The sequence below is a fragment of the Nerophis lumbriciformis genome, linkage group LG15, assembly GCF_033978685.3.
Source record: "Nerophis lumbriciformis linkage group LG15, RoL_Nlum_v2.1, whole genome shotgun sequence".
Classification (NCBI taxonomy): domain Eukaryota; kingdom Metazoa; phylum Chordata; class Actinopteri; order Syngnathiformes; family Syngnathidae; genus Nerophis; species Nerophis lumbriciformis.
Window position 1 is genome coordinate 45,444,548 of NC_084562.2, and position 27,821 is coordinate 45,472,368.

Sequence of the window (27,821 nt, forward strand, 5' to 3'; positions counted from 1 at the left end):
AACCTTACAAAATTGTAAAACTTAAAAAGATACATTTCTCCAGGCATTATTAACCATTTTGCATGTGTGGTTTAGGAGTTATGTTTACATAACTGTCATATTGAATGTGGCAGTTATACTGTCATTATGAGTAAAACCTATTTTTTGTTTTTGTAAACCTTACCAAAATACCTGATTCTAGTAAAACGAACATAGATTCATTGGTTTTGGAGTTATGTTAATATAACTTTCATATTTAGTATGACAGTTTATCATCATATTGAGTAAAAAATTTAACTTGTATCTTTATAAACCTTACAAATTCGTTTTTTCCAGTAAAACTCACAAAGATACATTTCTCCAGGCATTATTAACCATTTTGCATGTGTGGTATAGGAGTTATGTTTACATAACTGTCATATTAAACGTGGCAAAACCAAATTTGTGTATATTTAAACCTTACCAAAATACCTGATTCTGGTAAAACTCACATAGATACAATATTACAGGCATTTTTAGACGTATTGCAAGTTTGGTTTTGGAGTTATGTTTATTTAACTTTTATATTTAGTATGCCAGTTATAATGTCACAATAAGTAAAAAACTAACTTGTGTCTTTACAAACCTTACCATTTTTTATTTTTTTTCCAGGAAAACTCACAAAGATACATTGCTCCAGGCATTATTAGCCATTTTGCATTTGTGGTTTAGGAATTATGTTTAAATACCTGTCATGTTAAATGTGGCAGTTATATTGTCATTATGAGTAAAACGTATTTTTTTGTATTTGTAAACCTTACCAAAATACCTGATTCTGGTAAAATTCACATAGATACAATATTACAGGAATTTTTAGACATAAAACATGTTTGGTTTTGGAGTTATGTTTATATAACTTTCATATTTAGTATGACAGTTATACCATTATATTGAGTAAAAAAAAAAACGTGTCTTTATAAACCTTTTTTTTTTTTTTTTTGCAGCAAAACTCACAAATATACATTTCTCCAGGTATAATTAGCCATTCATCATGTTTGGTTTAGGAGTTATGTTTAAATAACTGTCATAATGAGTGTGGCAGTTATACTGTCATTATGAGTAAAACCTAGATTTTGTATTTGTAAACCTTATCAAAATACCTGATTCTGGTAAAAATCACATAGATACAATATTACAGGCATTTTTAGACATAATGCATGTTTGGTTTTGGAGTTATGTTTATACAACTTTCATATTTAGTTTGACAGTTAAACCATTATATTGAGTAAAAAAAAATAACTTGTGTCTTTATAAACCTTACTTTTATTTTTTTCCCAGTAAAACTCACAAAAATACATTTCTCCAGGTATAATTAGCCATTTATCATGTTTGGTTTAGGAGTTATGTTTAAACAACTGTCATATTGAGTGTGGCAGTTATACTGTCGTTATGAGTAAAACCTATTTTTTGTACCACATCAATACAATATTACAGGAATTTTTAGACATAAAGCATGTTTGGTTTTGGAGTTATGTTTATATAACTTTCATATTTAGTATGAAAGTTATACCATCAAATTGAGTAAAAAAACAAACTAATTTGTATCTTTACAAACCTTACAAAATATTGTTTTCCAGTAAAATTTACAAATATACCTTTCTCTAGGCATTATTAGTCTTTTGCATTTGTGTTTTAGGAGTTATGTTTAAATAACTGTCATATTGAGTGTGGCAGTTATACTGTCACTATGAGTAAAACCTAATTTTTGTTTTTGTAAACCTTACCAAAATACCTGATTCTGATAAAACTCACATATTGCATATTTGGTTTTGGAGTTGTGTTTATATAACTTTCATATATAGTATGACAGCTATACTGTAAAATTGTGTAAAAAAAAAAACCTAACTCTTGTCTATACAAACCTTACAAAATATTTTTTCCAGTAAAACTCACAAAGATACATTCCTCAAGGCATTATTAGCCATATTGTCGGATTGATTGTGACAGTATACTGTCATTATGAGTAAAACTAATATTTTGTATTTGTAAACCTTACAAAAACAACTGATTCTAGTAAAACTCACATGGATACAAAATTATAGGCATTTTTAGACAAAATGCATGTTTGGGGGCAGTCAATGTGGCAGTTATACTGTCATTATGAGTAAAACCTAATTTTTGTATTTTTCAACCTTACCAAAATACCTGATTCTGGTAAAACTCACATAGATACAATATTACCCGCATTTTTAGACATAATGCATGTTTGGTTTTGGAGTTATGTTCATATAAAATTTACATTTATTATGACAGTTATACAAACATATTGAATAAAAAAAACTAACTTGTGTCTTTACAAACCTTACAAAATATTTTTATTTTCCAGTTAAACTCACAAACATACCTTTCTCCAGGCAGAATTAGCCATTTAGCATGTTTAAATTAGGACTTATGTTTAAATAACTGTAATTTTGAACGTGGCAGTTATACTGTCATTATGAGTAAAACCTACTTTTTGTATTTGTAAACCTTACCAAAATACCTGATTCTGGTAAAACTCACATAGATTTAATATTACAGGCATTTTTAGACATAATGCATGTTTGGTTTTGGCGTTATGTTTATATAACTGTCATTTTGAATGTGGCAGTTATACTGTCATTATGAGTAAAAAAACTAACTTCTGTCTTTACAAAACTTACAAAATATTTTTTTTCCAGTTAAACTCACAAAGATACATTTCCCCAGGCATTATTAGCCATTTAACATGTTTGGTTTAGGAGTTATGTTTGAATAACTGTCATATTGAGTGTGGCAGTTATACTGTCATTATGAGTAAAACCTATTTTTTGTATTTGTAAACCTTACCAAAATACCTGATTCTGGTAAAACCCACATCGATACAATATTACAGGAATTTTTAGACATAACACATGTTTGGTTTTGGAGTTATGTTTATAAAACTTTCATATATAGTATGACAGCTATACTGTAAAATTAAGTAAAAAAAACTAACGTGTGTCTTTACAAACCTTACAAAAAAAAATTTTCCAGTAAAATTCACAAAGATACATTCCTCCAGGCATTATTAGCCATTTTGTCAGATTGATTGTGACAGTATACTCTCATTATGAGAAAAACTAATATTTTGTATTTGTAAACCTTACAAAAACAACTGATTCTAGTGAAAATCACGTAGATACAAAATTATAGGAATTTTTAGACATAATGCATGTTTGGTTTTGGAGTTTTGTTTAAATAATTGTCATATTGAATGTGGCAGTATACTGTCATTATGAGTAAAACCTAATGTTTGTATTTGTCAACCTTACCAAAATACCTGATTCTGGTAAACCTCAAAAAGATACAATATTACAGGCATTTTTAGACAAAATGCATTTTGGTTTTGGAGTTATGTTTATAAAACTTTCATATTTAGTATGACAGTTATACCATCGTATTAAATTTAAAAAAATAACTTGTGTCTTTATAAACCTTACACATTATTTTTTTCCAGTAAAACTCACAAAGATACATTTCTCCAGGCATTATTAGTCATTTATCATGTTTGGTTTAGGAGTCATGTTTAAATAACTGTCATATCAAATGTTGCAGTTATACTGTCATTATAAGTAAAACCCAAGTTTTGTATTTGTAAACCTTACCAAAATACCTGATTCTGGCAAAATTCACATAGATTCAATATTACAGGCAGTTTAAGACAGACTGCAAGTTTGGTTTAGGAGTTTCGTTTTGGAATTATGTTTATCTAACTTTCATATTTAGTATGACAGTTATACCATCATATTGAGTTAAAAAAACAACTAACTTTTGTCTTTACAAACCTTACAAAATATTTTTTTTCTAGTAAAACTCACAAAGATTCATTTCTCCAGGCATTATTAGCCATTTAGCATATTTGGTTTAGGAGTTATGTTTAAATAACTGTTATTTTGAATATGGCAGTATACTGTCATTATGAGTAAAACCCAATTTTTGTATTTGTAAACCTTACCAAAATAACTTATTCTGGTAAAACTCACATATATTTAATATTACAGGCATTTTTAGACGGATTGCAAGTTTGGTTTTGGTGTTATATTTATTCAACTTTCATTTTTAGTATGACAGTTATACTGTCATATTGAGTAAAAAAAAGTTAACTTGTGTCTTTACAAACTATTTTTTTTCCTGTAAAACTTACAAAGATACATTTCTCCAGGCATTATTTGACATTTTGCTTGCATGGTTTAGGAGTTATGTTTAAATAACAGTCAGATTGAATGTGAGAGTATACTGTCATAGTAGTTTTTTACTCAATATGCCAGTAATGTTCTTAAAATCCTGAGATAATGCGAAAAAAACAATAAAAATGTTTTTCAACATAATTCCTACACCAAACATGCAACATGTCTAATAATGCCTGAATACATGCATCTTTGTTAGTTTAACTAGAAAATGTATCTTTTGTAAGTTTTGCAAAGACGCAAGTTAGTTTTTTTAATTCAATATAACCGTATAACTGTCAAACTAAATGTAAAAGTTATATAAACATAACTCCAAAAATGAACATGCATTATGACTAAAAATGCCTAAAATATTGTATCTATGTGAGTTTTACCAGAATAAGGTAATTTTGTAAGGTTTACAAATACAAAAATTGGGTTTTTTCTCATAATGATAGTAGAACTGCTATATTCAATTTGACAGTTATTTAAACATAACTTCCTAACCACACATGCAAATAGGCTAATAAAGCCTAAAACAATGCATCCTTGTGAGTTTTACTCGCAACATATGCTATTTTAAGGCTTGCAAACACAAAAAGTAGTTTTTTACTCATTATGACAGTAATGTTCTTAAAATCCTGAGATAATGCGAAATAAGCAATACAAATGTTTTTCATCATAATTCCTACACCAAACATGCAACATGTCTAATAATGCGTGGATACATGTATCTTTGTTAGTTATACTAGAAAAATTATCTTTTGTAAGTTTTACAAAGACTCAAGTTAGTTTTTTTAATCCAATATGACAGTATAACTGTCAAACTAAATGTAAAAGTTATATAAACATAACTCCAAAACTGAACAAGCATTATGTCTAAAAATGCCTAAAATATTGTATCTATGTGAGTTTTACAACAATCAGTTATTTTGGTAAGGTGTACAATTACATAAACTAGGGGTTTACTCATAATGACAGATAACTGCTACATACAATTTGACAGTTATTTAAACATAACTTCCTAATCACACATGCAAATAGGTTAATAAAGCCTAAAACAATGCATCCTTGTGAGTTTTCCTCGAAACATTTGCTATTTTAAGGCTTGCAAACACAAAAAGTAGTTTTTTACTCATCATGACAGTAATGTTCTTAAATCAAATCAAATCAAATCAACTTTATTTATAGAGCACATTTCAAATTTACCACAGGGGTAGCCAAAATCCTGAGATAATGCGAAATAAGCAATACAAATGTTTTTCAACATAATTCCTACACCAAACATGCATCAATTCTAATAATGCCTGAAGACATGTATCTTTATTAGTTTTACTAGAAAAATTATCTTTTGTAAGTTTTGCAAAGAAGCAAATAAGTGTTTTTAATTCAATATGAAAGTATAACTGTCATACCAAATATGAAAGTTATATAAATATAACTCCAAAACTAAACATGCATTATGTCTAAAAATGCCTAAAATATTGTATCTATGTGAGTTTTACAAGAATCAGTTAATTTGGTAAGGTGTACAATTACATAAACTAGGTGTTTGCTCAAAATGACGGAAAACTGCTACATACAATTTGACAGTTATTTAAACTTAACTTCTAACCACACTCGCAAAAAAGGGTAATAAAGCCTAAAACAATGCATCCATGTGAGTTTTACTCGAAACATATGCTATTTTAAGGCTTGCAAACACAAAAAGTAGTTTTTTACTCATTATGACAGTAATATTCTTAAAATCCTGAGATAATGCGAAATAAGCAATAAAAATGTTTTTCAACATAATTCCTACATCAAACATGTAACATGTCTAAAAATGCGTGAAGATATGTATGTTTGTTAGTTTTACTAGAAAATTTATATTTTGTAAGAGGCAAGTTAGTTTTTTTAATTCAATATGAAAGTATAACTGTCATACCAAATATGAAATATATATAAAGATAACTCCAAAATTGAACATGCATTATGTCTAAAAATGCCTAAAATATTGTATCTATGTGAGTTTAACCAAAATCAGGTAATTTGGTAAGGTTTACAAATACAAAAAATGTTTTTTTTTCATAATGACGGTATAACTGCTACATTCAATTTGACTGTTATTTAAACATAACTTCCTAATCACACATGCAAATAAGTTAATAAAGCCTAAAACAATGCATCCTTGTGAGTTTTACTCGAAACATTTGCTATTTTAAGGCTTGCAAACACAAAAAGTCGTTTTTTACTCATTATGACAGTAAAGTTCATAAAATCCTGAGATAATGCGAAATAAGCAATAAAAATGTTTTTCAACATAATGCCTACATCAAACATGCAACATGTCTAATAATGCCTGAAGACATGTATCTTTGTTAGTTTTACTAGAAAAAATATATTTTGTAAGTTTTGCAAAGAGGCAAGTTAATTTTTTTAATGCAATATGACAGTATAACTGTCATACCAAATATGAAAGTTATATAAACAAAACTCCAAAACTAAACATGCATTATGTCTAAAAATGCCTAAAATATTGTATCTCTGTGAGTTTTACAAGAATCAGTTAATCTGGTAAGGTGTACAATTACATTAATTAGGGGTTTACTCATAATGACAGTTATCTGCTACATTCAATTTGACTGTTATTTAAACATAACTCCCTAACCACACATGCAAAATAGGTTAATAAAGCCTAAAACAATGCATCCTTGTGAGTTTTACTCGAAACACATGCAATTTTAAGGCTTGCAAACACAAAAAGTAGTTTTTTTCTCATTTTGACAGTAATGTTCTTAAAATCCTGAGATAATGCGAAATAAGCAATAAAAATGTTTTTCAACATAATTCCTACATCAAACATGCAACATGTCTAAAAATGCGTGAAGATATGTATGTTTGTTAGTTTTACTAGAAAATTATCTTTTGTAAGTTTTGCAAAGAGGCAAGTTAGTTTTTTTAATTCAAAATGAAAGTGTAACTGTCATACCAAATATGAAAGTTATATAATCATAACTCCAAAACTAAACATGCATTATGTCTAAAAATGCCTAAAATATTGTATCTATGTGAGTTTTACAAGAATACGTTAATTTGGTAAGGTGTACAATTACATAAATTAGGGGTTTACTCATAATGACAGATAACTGCTACATTCAATTTGACAGTTCATAACTTCCTAACCACACATGCAAAATAGGCTAAAAAAAAAGCCTAAAACCATGCATCTATGTAAGTTTTACTCGAAACATATGCTATTTTAAGGCTTGCAAACACAAAAAGTAGTTTTTTACTCATTATGACAGTAATGTTCTTAAAATCCTGAGATAATGCAAAATAAGCAATAAAAATGTTTTTCAATATAATTTCTACATCAAACATGCAACATGTCTAATATTGCCTGGATACAAGTATCTTTGTTAGTTATACTAGAAAAAATATATTTTGTAAGTTTTACAAAGACACAAGTTAGTTTTTTTAATACAATATGACAGTGTAACTGTCATACCAAATATGAGTTATATATAAACATAACTCCAAAACTGAATATGCATTATGTCTAAAAATGCCTGTAATATTGTATCTATGTGAGTTTTACCAGAATCAGGTAATTTTGTAAGGTTTACAAATACAAATTTTTTTTTTTTTTTTATAATGACAGTTAACTGCTACATTCAATTTGACTGTTATTTAAGCTTAACTCCCTAAACACACATGCAAAAAGGTTAAAAAAGCCTAAAATAATGCATCCTTGTGAGTTTTACTCGAAACATTTGCTATTTTAAGGCTTGCAAACACAAAAAGTACTTTTTTTTTTTCATTATGACAGTAATGTTCTTAAAATCCTGATATAATGCGAAATAAGCAATTAAAAAAAAATTTCAACATAATTCCTGCATTAAACATGCAACATGTCTAACAATGCCTGCAGACATGTATCTTTGTAAGTTTTACTAGAAAAATTATCTTTTGTAAGTTTTGCAAGGAGGCATATTAGTTTTTTTAATTCAATATGACAGTATAACTGTCATACCAAATATGAACGTTATATAAACATAACTCCAAAACTAAACATGCATTATGTCTAAAAATGCCTAAAATATTGTATCTATGTGAGTTTTACAAGAATCAGTTAATTTGGTAAGGTGTACAATTACATAAATTAGGGGTTTACTCATAATGACAGATAACTGCTACTTTCAATTTGACAGTTATTTAAACATAACTTCCTAACCACACATGCAAAATAGGCTAATAAAGCCTAAAACAATGCATCCTTGTGAGGTTTACTCGAAACATATGCTATTTTAAGGCTTGCAAACACAAAAAGTAGTTTTTTACTCATTATGACAGTAATAAATGGCTAATTATGCCTGGAGAAATGTATCTTTGTGAGTTTTACTGGGAAAACATTTTTTTGTAAGGTTTATAAAGACACGTTATTATTTTTTTTACTCAACATGATAGTATAACTGTCATACTATATATAAAAGTTGTATAAACATAACTCCAAAACCAAACATGCATTATGTCTAAAAATGCCTGCAATATTGTATCTATGTGATTTTTACCAGAATCAGGTATTTTTGGTAAGGTTTACAAATACAAAAATTAGGTTTACTCACTATGACAGTATACTGTCACATTCAATCTGACAGTTATTTATACATACTGTAACTCCTCAACCACAATTACAAAATGGCTAATAATGCCAGGAAAAATGTATCTTTGTGAGTTTTCCTGGAAAAAAATGTTTTTATAAGGTTTGTAAAGAAACAAGTTAGTTTTTTCACTTAATATGACAGTATAACTGTCATACTAAATATGAAAGTTAAATAAACATTACTCCAAAACCAAACTTGCAATACGTCTAAAAATGCCTGTAATATTGAATCTATGTGAGTTTTACCAGAATCAGGTATTTTGGTAAGGTTTACAAATACAAAAATTGGGTTTTACTCAAAATGACAGTATAACTGCCATATTCAAAATAACAGTTATTTAAACATAACTCCTAAACCAAACATGCTAAATGGCTAATAATGCTTGGAGAAATGTATCTTTGTGAGTTTTACTAGAAACAAATATTTTGTAAGGTTTGTAATGAAATTTTTTTTTTTTTTTTTTTTTTTACTCAATATGATGGTATATCTGTCAAACTAAATATATTTAAAAAAAAAGTCTCCTCTCTGAGCTGCCACGGTAGAGGAGTTTGGTGTCCCAATGATCCTAGGAGTCCCCTGGTAGGGTCTCCAAAGACAAACTGGTCCTAGGTGAGGGATCAGACAAAGAGCAGCTCGAAGACCTCCATGAATAATAAAAAGCAAGGACCCAGATTTCCCTCGCCCGGACGCAGGTCACCGGGGCCCCCCTCTGGAGCCAGGCACGATGGCGAGCGCCTGACATGGGGCCCGGCCGGGCACAGCCCGAAGAGGCAACGTGGGTCCCCCCTCCAATGGGCTCACCATCCATAGCAGGGGTCATAGAGGTCGGGTGCGATGTGAGCTGGGCGGCAGCCGAAGGTAGGGCACTTGGCGGTCCGATCCTCGGCTACAGAAGCTAGCTCTTGGGACGTGGAACGTCACCTCGCTGGGGGGGAAGGAGCCTGAGCTAGTGCGCGAAGTGGAGATGTTCCGGTTAGATATAGTCGGACTCACTTCGACGCACAGCAAGGGCTCTGGAACCAGTTCTCTCGAGAGGGGCTGGACTCTTTTCCACTCTGGCGTTGCCGGCAGTGAGAGGCGATGGGCTGGGGTGGCAATTATTGTTTTCCCCCGGCTCAGAGCCTGTACGTTGGAGTTCAACCCGGTGGACGAGAGGGTAGCTTCCCTCCGCCTTCGGGTGGGGGAACGGGTCCTGACTGTGGTTTGCGCTTACGCGCCAAACCGCAGCTCAGAGTACCCACCCTTTTTGGATTCACTCGAGAGTGCTCCCCCGGGTGATTCCCTCGTGCTACTGGGGGACTTCAATGCTCATGTTGGCAACGACAGTGAAACCTGGAGAGGCGTGATTGGGAAGAATGGCTGCCCGGATCTGAACCCGAGCGGTGTTTTGTTATTGGACTTTTGTGCCCGTCACAGATTGTCCATAACGAACACCATGTTCAAACATAAGGGTGTCCATATGTGCACTTGGCACCAAGACACCCTAGGCCGCAGTTCCATGATCGTTGTGTCATCGGATTTGCGGCCTCATGTTTTGGACACTCGGGTGAAGAGAGGGGCTGAGCTTTCTACCGATCACCACCTGGTGGTGAGTTGGCTGCGATGGTGGGGGAGGATGCCGGACAGACCTGGCAGGCCCAAACGCATTGTGAGGGTTTGCTGGGAACGTCTGGCAGAGTCTCCTGTCAGAGAGAGTTTCAATTCCCACCTCCGGAAGAACTTTGAACATGTCACAAGGGAGGTGCTGGACATTGAGTCCGAATGGACCATGTTCCGCGCCTCTATTGTCGAGGCGGCTGATTGGAGCTGTGGCCGCAAGGTAGTTGGTGCTTGTCGTGGCGGTAATCCTAGAACCCGTTGGTGGACACCGGCGGTGAGGGATGCCATCAAGCTGAAGAAGGAGTCCTATCGGGTTCTTTTGGCTCATAGGACTCCTGAGGCAGCGGACAGGTACCGACAGGCCAAGCGGTGTGCGGCTACAGCGGTCGCAGAGGCAAAAACTCGGACATGGGAGGAGTTCGGGGAAGCCATGGAAAACGACTTCCGGACGGCTTCGAAGCAATTCTGGACCACCATCCGCCGCCTCAGGAAGGGGAAGCAGTGCACTATCAACACCGTGTATGGCGAGGATGGTGTTCTGCTGACCTCGACTGCGGATGTTGTGGATCGGTGGAGGGAATACTTCGAAGACCTCCTCAATCCCACCAACACGTCTTCTTATGAGGAAGCAGTGCCTGGGGAGTCTGTGGTGGGCTCTCCTATTTCTGGGGCTGAGGTTGCTGAGGTAGTTAAAAAGCTCCTCGGTGGCAAGGCCCCAGGGGTAGATGAGATCCGCCCGGAGTTCCTTAAGGCTCTGGATGCTGTGGGGCTGTCTTGGTTGACAAGACTCTGCAGCATCGCGTGGACATCGGGGGCAGTACCTCTGGATTGGCAGACCGGGGTGGTGGTTCCTCTCTTTAAGAAGGGGAACCAGAGGGTGTGCTCTAACTATCGTGGGATCACACTCCTCAGCCTTCCCGGTAAGGTCTATTCAGGTGTACTGGAGAGGAGGCTACGCCGGATAGTCGAACCTCGGATTCAGGAGGAACAGTGTGGTTTTCGTCCTGGTTGTGGAACTGTGGACCAGCTCTATACTCTCGGCAGGGTCCTTGAGGGTGCATGGGAGTTTGCCCAACCAGTCTACATGTGTTTTGTGGACTTGGAGAAGGCATTCGACCGTGTCCCTCGGGAAGTCCTGTGGGGAGTGCTCAGAGAGTATGGGGTATCGGACTGTCTGATTGTGGCAGTCCGCTCTCTGTATGCTCAGTGCCAGAGCTTGGTCCGCATTGCCGGCAGTAAGTCGGACACGTTTCCAGTGAGGGTTGGACTCCGCCAAGGCTGCCCTTTGTCACCGATTCTGTTCATAACTTTTATGGACAGAATTTCTTGGCGCAGTCAAGGCGTTGAGGGGATCTGGTTTGGTGGCTGCAGGATTAGGTCTCTGCTTTTTGCAGATGATGTGGTCCTGTTGGCTTCATCTGGCCAGGATCTTCAGCTCTCACTGGATCGGTTCGCAGCCGAGTGTGAAGCGACTGGGATGAGATTCAGCACCTCCAAGTCCGAGTCTATGGTTCTCACTCGGAAAAGGGTGGAGCACCATCTCCGGTCTTGCCCCAAGTGGAGGAGTTCAAGTACCTCGGAGTCTTGTTCACGAGTGAGGGAAGAGTGGATCGTGAGATCGACAGGCGGATCGGTGCGGCGTCTTCAGTAATGCGGACGCTGTATCGATCCGTTGTGGTGAAGAAGGAGCTAAGCCGGATGGCAAAGCTCTCGATTTACCGGTCGATTTACCGGTCGATCTACGTTCCCATCCTCACCTATGGTCATGAGCTTTGGGTTATGACCGAAAGGACAAGATCACGGGTACAAGCGGCCGAAATGAGTTTCCTCCGCCGGGTGGCGGGGCTCTCCCTTAGAGATAGGGTGAGAAGCTCTGCCATCCGGGGGGAGCTCAAAGTAAAGCCGCTGCTCCTCCACATCGAGAGGAGCCAGATGAGGTGGTTCGGGCATCTGGTCAGGATGCCACCCGAACGCCTCCCTAGGGAGGTGTTTAGGGCACGTCCGACCGGTAGGAGGCCACGGGGAAGACCCAGGACACGTTGGGAAGACTATGTCTCCCGGCTGGCCTGGGAACGCCTCGGGATCCCCCGGGAGGAGCTGGACGAAGTGGCTGGGGAGAGGGAAGTCTGAGCTTCCCTGCTTAGGCTGCTGCCCCCGCGACCCGACCTCGGATAAGCGGAAGAAGGTGGATGGATGGATGGATAAATATAAAAGTAATATAAACATCATTCCAAAACCAAACTACTAAACCAAACTTGCAATCCGTCTTAAACTGCCTGTAATATTGAATCTATATGAGTTTTACCAGAATCAGGTATTTTGGTAAGGTTTACAAATACAAAACTTGGGTTTTACTCATAATGACAGTATAACTGCATTATTTGATATGACAGTTATTTAAACATAACTCCTAAACCAAACATGATAAATAGCTAATAATGCCTAGAAAAATGTATATAAACATAACTCCAAAAGCAAACATGCATTATGTCTAAAAATGCCTGTATTATTGTATCTATGTGAGTTTTACCAGAATCAGGAATTTTGGTCAGGTTTATAAATACAAAAATTAGGTTTTACTCATAATGACAGTATAACTGCCACCCTCAATATGACGGTTATGTTAACATAACTCCTAAACCACAAATGCAAAATGGCTAATAGCCTGAAGAAATGTATCTTTGTGAGTTTTACAGGAAAAAAAATATTTTGTAAGGTTTGATAAGACACAAAATAGTTTTTTTTATTCAATATGATTGTATAACTGTCATAATAACTGTAAAAGTTATATAAACATAACTCCAATACCAAACATGCAATCCGTCTAAAAATGCCTGTAATATTGAATTTATGTGAGTTTTACTAGAATCAGGTATTTTGTTAAGGTTTACAAATACAAAAATTTGGTTTTACTCACTATGACAGTATACTGTCACATTCAATCTGACTGTTATTTAAACACAAATTCTAAACCACGGATGCAAAATGGCTAATAATAACTGGAGAAATTTATTTTTGTGAATTTTAATGGAAAAAAAAATATTTTGTAAGGTTTGTATAGACACAAGTTAGTTTTTTTTTACTCAATATGATGGAAACATGCTTTATGTCTAAAAAAATCCTGTAATATTTTATCCATGTGAGTTTTATCAGAATAAGTTATTTTGGTAATTTTACAAATACAAAAAATAGGTTTTACTCATAATGACAGTATATCTGCCACACGCAATATGACAGTTATTTAAACATAACTCTAAACCAAACATGGTTAATGGCGAATAATGCCTGGAGAAATGTATCTTTGTGAGTTTTACTGGAAAACATTTTTTTTTAAGCTTTATAAAGACACATGTTAGTTTTTTTTTTACTCAATTTGACAGTATAACTGTAATTCTACATGTAAAACATATATAAACATAACTCCAAAACCAAACATGCATTATGTTTAAAATTGCCTGTAATTTTCTATCCATGCGAGTTTTACTAAAATCAATTGTTGTAGTAAGGTTTGCAATTACAAAATATTGGTTTTACTCACCATGATAGTATACCAAAATACCTGTTTGTGGTAAAACTCACATAGATTCAATATTACAGGCATTTTTAGACGGATTGCATGTTTGGTTTTGAAGTTATGTTTATATATCTTTCAAATTTAGTAAGACAGTTATATCATCATATTGAGTAAAAAAAACTAACTTGTGTCCAAACAAACCTTACAAAAAAATTTTTTTTCCAGTAAAACTCACAAAAATACATTTCTCCAGGCATTATTAGCCATTTTGCATCCGTGGTTTAGATTTTATGTTTAAATAACAGTCAGATTGAATGTGACAGTATACTGTCATCGTGAGTAAAAACAAAATGTTGTATTTGCAAACCTTACAAAAACAAAAGATCCTACTAAAACTCACTTGGATACAATATTATAGGCATTTTAAGACATAATGCATGTTTGGTTTAGGAATTATGTTGAAAAACTATTTTATTGCTTTTTTCGCATTATATCAGGATTTTAAAAACATCACTGTCATATTGAGAAAAAAAACTAATTTTTGTAATTGCAAGCCTTAAAAAAGCATATGTTTTGAGTAGAACTCACAAGGATGCATTGTTTTAGGCTTTATTAGCCTTTTTGCATGTGTGGTTAGGAAGTTATGTTTAAATAACTGTCAAATTGATTAGAGAAGTTATACTGTCATCATGAGTAAAACCTAATTTTTGTATTTGTAAACCTTACCAAATTACCTGATTCTGGTAAAACTCACATAGATACAATATTTTAGGCATTTTTAAACATGGTGCATGTTTAGTTTTGGAATGATGTGACTTTCATATTTAGTATGAAAGTTATACAGTCATGTTGAATTAAAAAAACTAACTTGCAACTTTGCAAACCTTACAAAATATATTTTTCCTAGTAAAACCAACAAAGACACATGTCTACAGGCTTTATTAGAAATGTTGCATGTTTGGTTTAGGAATTATGTTGAAAAACATTTTTATTGCTTTTTCCGCATTATTCAAGGATTTTAAGAACAATTCTGTCATATTGAGTAAAAAACTACTTTTTGTAATTGCAAGCCTTAAGAAAGCATATGTTCGAGTAAAACTCACAAGGATGCATTGTTTTAGGCATTATTAGCATTTTTGCATGTGTGGTTTAGGAGTTATGTTTAAATAACTGTCATTTTGCGTGTGGCAGATATACTGTCATTATGAGTAAAACTTAATTTTTGTATTTGTGAACTTTACCAAAATACCTGATTGTAGTAAACTCACATATATACAATATTACAGGCATTTTAAGACATAATGCATGTTTGGTTTTGGAATTATGTTTATATAACTTTCATATTTAGTATGACAGTTATACTGTCATATTGAGAACAAAAAAAACTAACTTGTGTCTTTACAAACCTTACAACATTTATTTACCAGTAAAACTCACAAATATACATTTCTCTAGGCATTATTAGTCATTTTTTATGTGTGGTTTGGGAGTTATGTTTACATAACTGTCAGATTGAATTTGACAGTATACTGTCATAGTGAGTAAAACCAATATTTTGTATTTGCAAACCTTACAAAAACAACTTATTCTAGTAAAACTCACATGGATACAATTACCAAAATACCTGATTCTGGCAAAAATCACATACATTCAATATTACAGGCAGTTTAAGACAGAGAGTTTGGTTTTGGAATTATGTTTATCTAACTTTCATATTTAGTATGACAGTTATACCATCATATTGAGTAAAAAAAACAACTAACTTTTGTCTTTACAAACCTTACAAAATTTTTGTTTTCTAGTAAAACTCACAAAGATTCATTTCTCCAGGCATTATTAGCCATTTAGCATATTTGGTTTAGGAGTTATGTTTAAATAACTGTTATTTTGAATATGGCAGTTATACTGTCATTATGAGTAAAACCCAATTTTTGTATTTGTAAACCTTACCAAAATAACTGATTCTGGTAAAACTCACATATATTCAATATCACAGGCATTTTTAGACGGATTGCAAATTTGGTTTTGGTGTTATATTTATTCAACTTTCATATATAGTATGACAGTTATACTGTCATATTGAGTAAAAAAAAAAGCTAACTTGTGTCTTTACAAACCTTACAAACTATTTTTTTCCTTTAAAACTTACAAAGATACATTTCTCCAGGCATTATTTGACATTTTGCTTGCATGGTATAGGAGTTATGTTTAAATAACAGTTAGATTGAATGTGACAGTATACTGTCATAACAGTTTTTTACTCAATATGCCAGTAATGTTCTTAAAATCCTGAGATAATGCGAAAAAAGCAATACAAATGTTTTTCAACATAATTACTACACCAAACATGCAACATGTCTAATAATGCCTGAAGACATGTATCTTTGTTAGCTTTACTAGAAAATGTATCTTTTGTAAGTTTTGCAAAAACGCAAGTTAGTTTTTTTAATTCAATATAACAGTATTACTGTCAAACTAAATGTAAAAGTTATATAAACATAACTCCAAAAATGAACATGCATTATGTCTAAAAATGCCTAAAATATTGTATCTATGTGAGTTTTACCAGTATAAAGTAATTTGGTAAGGTTTACAAATACAAAAATTGTGTTTTTCTCATAATGACAGTATAACTGCTATATTCAATTTGACAGTTATTTAAACATAACTTCCTAACCACACATGCAAATAGGCTAACAAAGCCTAAAACAATGCATCCTTGTGAGTTTTACTCGAAACATATGCTATTTTAAGGCTTGCAAACACAATACTCAGGTATTTTGGTAAGGTTGACAAATACAAACAATAGGTTTTACTCATAATGACAGTATACTGCCACATTCAATATGACAATTATTTAAACATAACTCCAAAACCAAACATGCATTATGTCTTAAAATTCCTATAATTTTGTATCTACGTGAGTTTTACTAGAATCAGTTGTTTTTGTAAGGTTTACAAATACAAAATATTAGTTTTACTCATAATGAGAGTATACTGTCACAATCAATCTGACAAAATGGCTAATAATGCCTGGAGGAATGTATCTTTGTGAATTTTACTGGAGCAAATATTTTGTAAGGTTTGTAAAGACACACGTTAGTTTTTTTTTACTTAATTTTACAGTATAGCTGTCATACTATATATGAAAGTTTTATAAACATAACTCCAAAACCAAACATGCAATCCGTCTAAAAATGTCTGTAATATTTATTATATGTAAGTTTTATCAGAATCAGGTATTTTGGTAAGGTTTACAAATCAAAAAATTAGGTTTTAGTGACAGTATAACTGCCACACTCAATATGACAGTTATTTAAACATAACTCCTAAAACACAAATTTAAAATGACTAATAATGCATAGAGAAATGTAGATTTGTGAATTTTACTGGATAGCAATATTTTGTAAGGTTTGTAAAGATACAACTTAGTGTTTTATTACTCAATATGATGGTATAACTGTCATACTAAATATGAAAGTTATATAAACATAACTCCAAAACCAAACATACTTTATGTCTAAAAATTCCTGTAATATTGTATGGATGTGGGTTTTACCAGAATCAGGTATTTTGGTAAGGTTTACAAATACAAAAAATAGGTTTTACTCATAATGACAGTATAACTGCCACACTCAATATGACAGTTATTTAAACATAACTCCTAAACCAAACATGTTAAATGGCTAATAATGCCTGGGGAAATGTATCTTTGTGAGTTTTCCTGGAAAAAATAAAATAAAAATTGTAAGGTTTGTAAAGACACAAGTTCGTTTTTTACTTAATATGACAGTATAACTGGCATACTAAATATAAAAGTTGAATAAACATAACTCCAAAACCAAACTTGCAATACGTCTAAAAATGCCTGTAATATTGTATCTATGTGAGTTTTACCAGAATCAGGTATTTTGGTAAGGTTTACATATACACACATTTGGTTTTACGCATACTGACAGTATAACTGCCACATTTATATGACAGTTATGTAAACATAACTCCTATACCAACCATGCAAAATGGTTAATAATGCCTGGAGAAATGTATTTTTGTGAGTTTTACTGGAAAAAACGAATTTGTAAGGTTTATAAAGATGCAAGTTACATTTGTTACTCAATATGATGATATAACTGTCATACTAAATATGAAAGTTATATATTAACATAACTCCAAAACCAATTAATCTATTTTCGTTTTACTAGAATCAGGTATTTTGGTAAGGTTTACAAAAACAAAAAATAGGTTTTACTCATAATGACAATATAACTGCCACATTCAATATGACAGTTATGTAAACATAACTCCTAAACCACACATGCAAAATGGTTAATAATGCCTGGAGAAATTTATCTTTTTAAGTTTTACAGGAAAAAAAACACAATTTTGTAAGGTTTGTAAAGACTGCTGAGATAGGCTCCAGCGCCCCCCGCGACCCCAAATGGAATAAGCGGTAGAAAAAGGATGGATGAATGGGTTTGTAAAGACACAAGTTATTTTTTTCTTACTCAATATGACAGTAAAACTGTCATACTAAATGTAAAAAAAATTATAAACAGAACTCCAAAACCAAACATGCATTATGTCTAAAAAATGCCTGTAACATTGTATTCATGTTAGTTTAACTAGAATCAGTTGTTTTTGTAAGGTTTGAAAATACAAAATATTGGTTTAACTCACTATGACAATATACTGTCACATTCGATCTGACAGTTATTTAAACATAACTCCTAAACCAAACATGTTTTATGTCTAAAAATTCCTGTAATATTGTATCTATATGAGTTTTACCAGAATCAGGTATTTTGGTAAGGTTTACAAATACAAAAAATAGGTTTTACTCATAATGACAATATAACTGCCACACTCAACATGACAGTTATTTAAACATAACTCCTAAAAAACAAATGCAAAATGACTAATAATGCCTGGAAAAATGTATCTTTGTGAATTTTAATGAAAAAAAAAATATTTTGTAAGGTTTGTAAAGACACAAATTAGTTTTTTTTACTTACACAATACGAAGGTCCTGAGTAGTCTTGGGTTCAATCCCGGGCTCGGGATCTTTCTGTGTGGAGTTTGCATGTCCTCCCCGTGACTGCGTGGGTTCCCTCCGGGTACTCCGGCTTCCTCCCACCTCCAAAGACATGCAGCTGGGGATAAGTTGATTGGCAACACAAAATTGGCCCTAGTGTGTGGATGTGAGTGTGAATGTTGTCTGTCTATCTGTGTTGGCCCTGAGATGAGGTGGCGACTTGTCCAGGGTGTACCCCGCCTTCCGCCCGATTGTAGCTGAGATAGGCTCCAGCGCCCCCCGCGACCCCAAAGGGAATAAGCGGTAGAAAATGGATGGATGAATGGGTTTGTAAAGACACAAGTTATTTTTTTCTTACTCAATATGACAGTAAAACTGTCATACTAAATGTAAAAAAATTATAAACATAACTCCAAAACCAAACATGCATTATGTCTAAAAATGCCTGTAATATTGTATTCATGTGAGTTTAACTAGCATCAGTTGTTTTTGTAAGGTTTGCAAATGCAAAATATTAGTTTAACTCACTATGACAGTATACTGTCACATTCAATCTGACAGTTATTTAAACATAACTCCTAAACCAAACATGTTTTATGTCTAAAAATTCCTGTAATATTGTATCTATATGAGTTTTACCAGAATCAGGCATTTTGGTAAGGTTTACAAATACAAAAAATAGGTTTTACTCATAATGACAATATAACTGCCACACTCAACATGACAGTTATTTAAACATAATTCCTAAACCAAACATGATACATGGCTAATATTGCCTGGAGAAATGTATCTTTGTGATTTTTACTAGAAAAAAATATTTTGTAAGGTTTGTAAAGACAAAAGTTAGTTTTTTTTTTACTCAATATGATGGTATAACTGTCATACTAAATATGAAAGTTATATAAACATAATTCCAAAACCAAACTTCAAAACCAAACTTGCAATCTGTCTTAAACTGCCTGTAATATTGAATCTATGTGAGTTTTACCAGAATCATGTATTTTGGTAAGGTTTACAAATAAAAAACTTGGGTTTTACTCATAATGACAGTATAACTGCAACATTTGATATAAAGTTAAAGTAAAGTTAAAGTACCAATGATTGTCACACACACACTAGGTGTGGCGAGATTATTATTAATTAATTAAGTTAGGTTTTTTTTTTACACAATTTAACAGTAAAGCTGTCATACTATATATGAAAGTTATATAAACATAATTCCAAAACCAAATATGCAATCCGTCTAAAAATGCCTGCAATATTGAATATATGTGAGTTTTATCAGAATCAGGTATTTTGGTAAGGTTTACGAATACAAAAATTAGGTTTTACTCATAGCATGATAAAAACATAGCGCCTAAACCAAACATGCTATATAGCTAATAATGCCTGGATAAATGTATCTTTGTGAGTTTTACTAGAAAAAAATATTTTGTAAGGTTTGTAAAGACAAAAGTTTTTTTTTTTTTTTACTCAATATGATGGTATAACTGTCAAACTAAATATAAAAGTAATATAAACATCATTCCAAAACCAAACTCCTAAACCAAACTTGCAATCCGTCTTAAACTGCCTGTAATATTGAATCTATATGAGTTTTACCAGAATCAGGTATTTTGGTAAGGTTTACAAATACAAAACTTGGGTTTTACTCATAATGACAGTATAACTGCATTATTTGATATGACAGTTATTTAAACATAACTCCTAAACCAAACATGATAAATAGCTAATAATGCCTGGAAAAATGTATATAAACATAACTCCAAATCCAAACATGCATTATGTCTAAAAATGCCTGTAATATTGCATCTATATGAGTTTTACCAGAATCAGGAATTTTGGTAAGGTTTAAAAATACACAAATTAGGTTTTACTCATAATGACAGTATAACTGCCACCCTCAATATGACGGTTATGTTAACATAACTCCTAAACCACACATGCAAAATGGTTAATAATGCCTGGAGAAATGTATCTTTGTGAGTTTTACTGGGGAAAAAAAAATATTTTGTAAGGTTTGTAAAGACACAAGTTAGTTCTTTTTTACTTAATATGACAATATAAATGTCATACTAAATATTAAAGTTATATAAACATAACTCCAAAACCAAACATATAATCCGTCTAAAAATGCCTGTGATTTTGAATCTATGTGAGTTTTATGAGAATCAGGCATTTTGGTAAGGTTTACAAATACAAAAATTAGGTTCTACTCATAATGACAGTATACTGTCACATTCAATCTGACAGTTATTTAAACATAACTTCCTAACCACACATGCAAAAATGCTAATAATGCCTAAAACAATGCATCCTTGTGAGTTTTACTCGAATATATGCTTTTTTAAGGCTTGCAATTACAAAAAGTAGTTGTTTACTCAATATGACAGCAATGTTCTTAAAATCCTCTAATAATGCGGAAAAAGCAATACAAATGTTTTTCAACATAATTCCTAAACCAAACGCAAAATTTTTAATAAAGCCTGTAGACATGTGTCTTTGTTAGTTTTAATAGGAAAAATATATTTTGTAAGGTTTGCAAAGTTGCAAGTTAGTTTTTTTAATTCAATATTACTATAACTTTCATACTAAATATGAAAGTTACATAATTCCAAAACTAAACATGCATTATGTTAAAAAATGCCTACAATTCTGTATCTATGTGAGTTTTACCAGAATCAGGTAATTTGGTAAGGTTCACAAATACAAAAATTAGGTTTTACCCATAATGACAGTATAACTTCTCTAATCAATTTGACATTTATTTAAACATAACTTCCTAATCACACCTGAAAAAAGGCTAATAAAGCCTAAAACAATGCATCCTTGTCAGTTTTACCTGAAACATATGCTTTTTTAAGACTTGCAATTACAAAAAGTAGTTTTTTTGCTCAATATGACAGTGATGTTTTTAAAATCCTGATATAATGCGAAAAAAGCAATAAAAGAGTTTTTCAACATAATTCCTAAAGCAAACATGCATTATGTCTTAAAATGCCTATAATATTGTATCCAAGTGAGTTTTAGTAGAATCATTTGTTTTTGTAAGGTTTGCAAATACAACATTTTGGTTTTACTCACTATGACAGTATACTGTCACATTCAATCTGACTATTATTTAAACATAAATTCTAAACCACAGATGCAAAATGGCCAATAATGCCTGGAGAAATGTATTTTTGTGAGTTTTACTGGAAAAAAAAACATTTTGTAAGGTTTGTTTGGACAAAAGTTTTTTTTTTTTACTCAATATGATGGTATAACTATCTTACTAAATTTGAAAGTTATATATAGGGACGGCGTGGCGTAGTGGAAGAATGGCCGTGCGCGACCCGAGGGTCCCTGGTTCAATCCCCACCTAGTACCAATCTCGTCATGTCCGTTGTGTCCCGAGCAAGACACTTCACCCTTGCTCATGATGGGTGCTGGTTAGCGCCTTGCATGGCAGCTCCCTCCATCAGTATGTGGATGTGTGTGTGAATGGGTAAATGTGGTAGTAGTGAGTACCTTGAAGGTAGAAAAGCGCTATACAAGTACAACCCATTTATCATTTATCATTTATATAAACATAACTTCAAAACCAAACATGCAATCCGTCTAAAAATGCCTGTAATATTGAATCTATGTGAGTTTTACCATATTCAGGTATTTTGGTAAGGTTTACAAATACAAAAATTTGGTTTTACTCATAATGACAGTATAACTGCCACGTTCAAAATGACAGTTATTTAAACATAACTCCTAAAACAAAAATGCTAAATGGATAATAATGACTGGAGAAATGCATCTTTGTGAGTTTTACTGAAAAAAAAAAAAATTGTAAGGTTTGTAAAGACACAAGTTAGTTTTTTTTTACTCTCCAGCGCCCCCCGCGACCCCAAAGGGAATAAGCGGTAGAAAAATGGATGGATGGATGACAGTATAACTGTCATACTAAATGTACAATGTATATAAAAAAACTCCAAAACCAAACATGCATTGTGTCTAAAAATTCCTGCAACATTGCATCCATGTGAGTTTTACTAGAATCAGTTGTTTTTTTAAGGTTTGCAAATACAAAATATTGGTTTTACTCACTATGACAGTATGATGTCACATTCAAACTGACAGTTATTTAAACATAACTCCTAAACCACACATACAAAATGACTAATAATGCCTGGAGAAATGTATCTTTGTGAGTTTTACTGAAAAAAAAAAAAAATATTTTGTAAGGTTTGTAAAGACACAAGTAAGTTTTTTTTACTCAATATGACAGTATAACTGTCATACTAAATATGAAAGTTATTTAAACATAACTCCAAAACCAAACATGCATTATGTCTAAAAATGTCTGTAATATTGTATCTATGTGAGTTTTACTACAATCAGGTATTTTGGTGAGGTTTACAAATACAAAAATAAGGTTTTACTCATAATGACAGTATAACTGCCACACTCAATATGGCAGTTTTTTAAATATAACTACTAAACCACACATGCAAAATGGCTAATAATGCTTGAAAAAATGTGTATTTGTGAGTTTTACTGGAAAAAAAAAAGTAAGGTTTGTAAAGACACAAGTTATTTTTTTTACTCAATATGACATTTTAACTGTCATACTAAATGTAAAAGTTATATAAACATAACTCCAAAATAAAACATTCATTATATCTAAAAATGCCTGTAATTGTGTATCCATGTGAGTTTTACTAGAATCAGTTGTTTTTGTAAGGTTTGCAAATACAAAATATTGGTTTTACTCACTATGACAATATACTGCTGTCATATTGAGTAAAAAACAAAACAAACTTGTGTTATAACAAACCTTACAAAATATTTTTTTCCAGAAAAATTAACAGAGATACATTTCTCCAGGCATTATTAGTCATTTTGACTGTGTGGTTTAGAAGTTATGTTTAAATAACTGTCAGATTGAATGTGACAGTATACTGTCATAGTGAGTAAAACCAATTTTTTGTATTTGTAAAACTTACAAAAAAAACTGATTCTAGTAAAACTCACATGGATACATCATTTCAGGCATTTTTAGACAAAATGCATGTCTGGTTTTGGAGTTATGTTTATATAACTTTTCCATTTAGTATGACAGTTATACTGTCTTTTTGAGTAAAAAAAAACTAACTTGTGTCTTTACAAACCTTACAATTTTTATTTTTTTCTCCCAGTAAAACTCACAAAGATACATTTCTCCAGGCATTATTAGCCATTTAGCATGTTTTGTTTAGGAGTTATGTTTAGAAAAACTGTCATTTCGAATGTGGCAGTTATCCGTCATTATGAGTAAAACCTAATTTTTTGTAATCCTTACCAAAATACCTGATTCTGGTAAAAATCACATATATTCAATATTACAGACATTTTTAGACAGATTGCAAGTTTGGTTTTGGAGTTATGTTTATATAACTTTCAAATTTAGTAAGACAGTTATACTATCATATTGAGTAAAAAAAAACTAACTTATGTCTATACAAACCTTAGAAAAAAAAAATTTCCGGTAAAATTCACAAAAATACATTTCTCCAGGCATTATTATCCATTTTGCATCCGTGGTTTAGAATTTATGTTTAAATAACAGGCAGATTGAATGTGACAGTATACTGTCATAGTGAGTAAAACCTATTTTTTGTATTTGTAAACCTTACCAAAATTCCTGATTCTGGTAAAACTCACATAGATACAATATTACAGGAATTTTTAGACTTAAAACATGTTTGGTTTTGCAGTTGTGTTTATATAACTTTCATATTTAGTATGACAGTTATGCCATCATATTGTGTAAAAAAAACTAATTTGTGTCTTTACAAACCTTACAAAATATTTTTTTTCCATTAAAATTCACAAAGATACATTTTTCCAGGCATTATTAGTCATTTTGTATTTGTTTTTTAGGAGTTATGTTTAAAAAACTGTCATAATGAGTGTGGCAGTTATACTGTCATTATGAGTAAAACCTAATTTTTGTATTTGTAAACCTTACCAAAATACCTGATTTTGGTAAAACTCACATAGATTCAATATTACAGGCATTTTTAGACGGATTGCAAATTTGGTTTTGGAGTTATGTGTATATAACTTTCAGTTATACTGTCAAATTGAGTAAAAAATAACTTAACTAATTTTACAAACCTTACAAAATATTTTTGTCCAGTAAAATTCACAGAGATACATTTTTCCAGGCATTATTAGTCATTTTGCATGTTTGGTTTAGAAGTTATGTTTAAATAGCTGTCAGATTGAATGTGACAGTACACTGTCATAGTGAGTAAAACCAATATTTTGTATTTGCAAAACTTACAAAAACAACTGATTCTAGTAAAACTCACATGGATACAATATTACAGGCATTTTTAGACATAATGCATGTTTGGTTTTGGAGTTATGTTTATACTACTTTTACATTTAGTATGACAGTTATACTGTCCATCCATCCATCCATTTTCTACCGCTTATTCCCTTCGGGGTCGCGGGGGGCGCTGGAGCCTATCCCAGTTACAATCGGGCGGAAGGCGGAGATACACCCTGGAAAAGTCGCCACCTCATCATATTAAGTAAAAAAAAAAAAATTGTTTCTTTACAAACCTTACAAAATATGTTTTTCCAGTAATCTCACAAAGATACATTTCTCCAGGCATTATAGCCATTTCGCATGTGTGGTTTGGTAGTTATGTTTAAATAACTGTCAAATTGAATGTGACAGTATACTATCATGGTGAGTAAAACCAATATTTTGAAATTGCAAACCTTACTACAACAATTGATTTTAGTAAAACTCGCATGCATACAAAATTACAGTCATTTTTAAACATAATGCATGTTTGGTTTTGGAGTTATGTTTATATATTTTTTACATATAGTATTACAGTTATACTGTCATATTGAGTAAAAAAAACTAACTTGTGTCTTTATAAACCTTAAAAAAAAATGTTTTCCAGTAAAACTCACAAAGATACATTTCTCCAGGCATTATTAGCCATTAACTATGTTTGGTTTAGAGTTATGTTTAAATAACTGTCATATTGAGTGTGGCAGATATACTTTCATTATGAGTAAAACCTATTTTTTGTATTTGTAAAATTACCAAAATAACTGATTCTGATAAAACTAACATGGATAAAATATTACAGGATTTTTTTAGACATAAAGCATGTTTCCATCATATTGAGTAAAAAAAACTAACTTGTGTCTATACAAACCTTACAAAATATTTTTTTTCCAGTAAAACTCACAAAAATACATTTCTCCAGTTATTATTAGCCATTTTGCATCTGTGGTTTAGAATTTGTGTTTAAATAACAGTCAGATTGAATGTGACAGTATATTGTCATAGTGAGTAAAACCTAATTTTTGTATTTGTAAACCTTAACAAAATACCTGATTCTAGTAAAACTCACATAGATTCAATATTACAGGTACTTTTAGACGGATTGCATGTTTGTATTGGAGTTATGTTTATATAACTTTTACATTTATTATGACAGTTATACAAACATATTAAATAAAAAAAAAACTATTTTGTGTCTTATCAAATCTTACAAATTTTTTTTTTCCTGTAAAATTCACAAAGATACATTTCTCCAGGCATTATTAGCCATTTTGCATGTGTGGTTTAGGAGTTATGTTAACATAACCGTCATATTGAGGGTGGCAGTTATACTGTCATTATGAGTAAAACCTAATTTTTGTATTTATAAACCTTACCAAAATTCCTGATTCTGGTAAAACTCACATAGATACAATATTACAGGCATTTTTAGACATAATGCATGTTTGGTTTTGGAGTTATGTTTATATATATTTTTGCAGGCATTATTAGCTATTTATCATGTTTGGTTTAGGAGTTATGTTTAAATAACTGTCATATCAAATAATGCAGTTATACTGTCATTATGAGTAAAACCCAAGTTTTGTATTTGTAAACCTTACCAAAATACCTGATTCTGGTAAAACTCATATAGATTAAATATTACAGGCAGTTTAAGACGGATTGCAAGTTTGGTTTAGGAGTTTGGTTTTGGAATGATGTTTATATTACTTTTATATTTAGTTTGACAGTTATACCATCATATTGAGTAAAAAAAAAAAAAAAATTGTGTTTACAAACCTTACAAAATATTTTTTTCTAGTAAAACTCACAAAGATATATTTCTCCAGGCATTATTAGCTATTTAGCATGTTTGGTTTAGGAGTTATGTTTAAATAACTGTCATATCAAATAATGCAGTTATACTGTCATTATGAGTAAAACCCAAGTTTTATAGATTTGTGTATATGTAAACCTCACCAAAATACCTGGTTCTGGTAAAACTCACATAGATACAATATTACAGGCATTTTTAGACGTATTGCAAGTTTGGTTTTGGAGTTATGTTTATTTAACTTTTGTATTTAGTATGCCAGTTATACTGTCATATTAAGTAAAAAACTAACTTGTGTGTTTACAAACCTTACAATTTTTTTTATTTTTTCCAGGAAAACTCACAAAGATACATTGCTCCAGGCATTATTAGCCATTTTGCATTTTTGGTTTAGGAGTTATGTTTAAATAACTGTCATATTGAGTGTGGCAGTTATACTGTCATTATGAGTAAAACCTAGATTTTGTATTTGTAAACCTTACCAAAATACCTGATTCTGTTAAAAATCACATAGATACAATATTACAGGCATTTTTAGACATAATGCATGTTTGGTTTTGGAGTTATGTTTATATATATTTTTGCAGGCATTATTAGCTATTTATCATGTTTGGTTTAGGAGTTATGTTTGAATAACTGTCATATCAAATAATGCAGTTATACTGTCATTATGAGTAAAACCCAAGTTTTGTATTTGTAAACCTT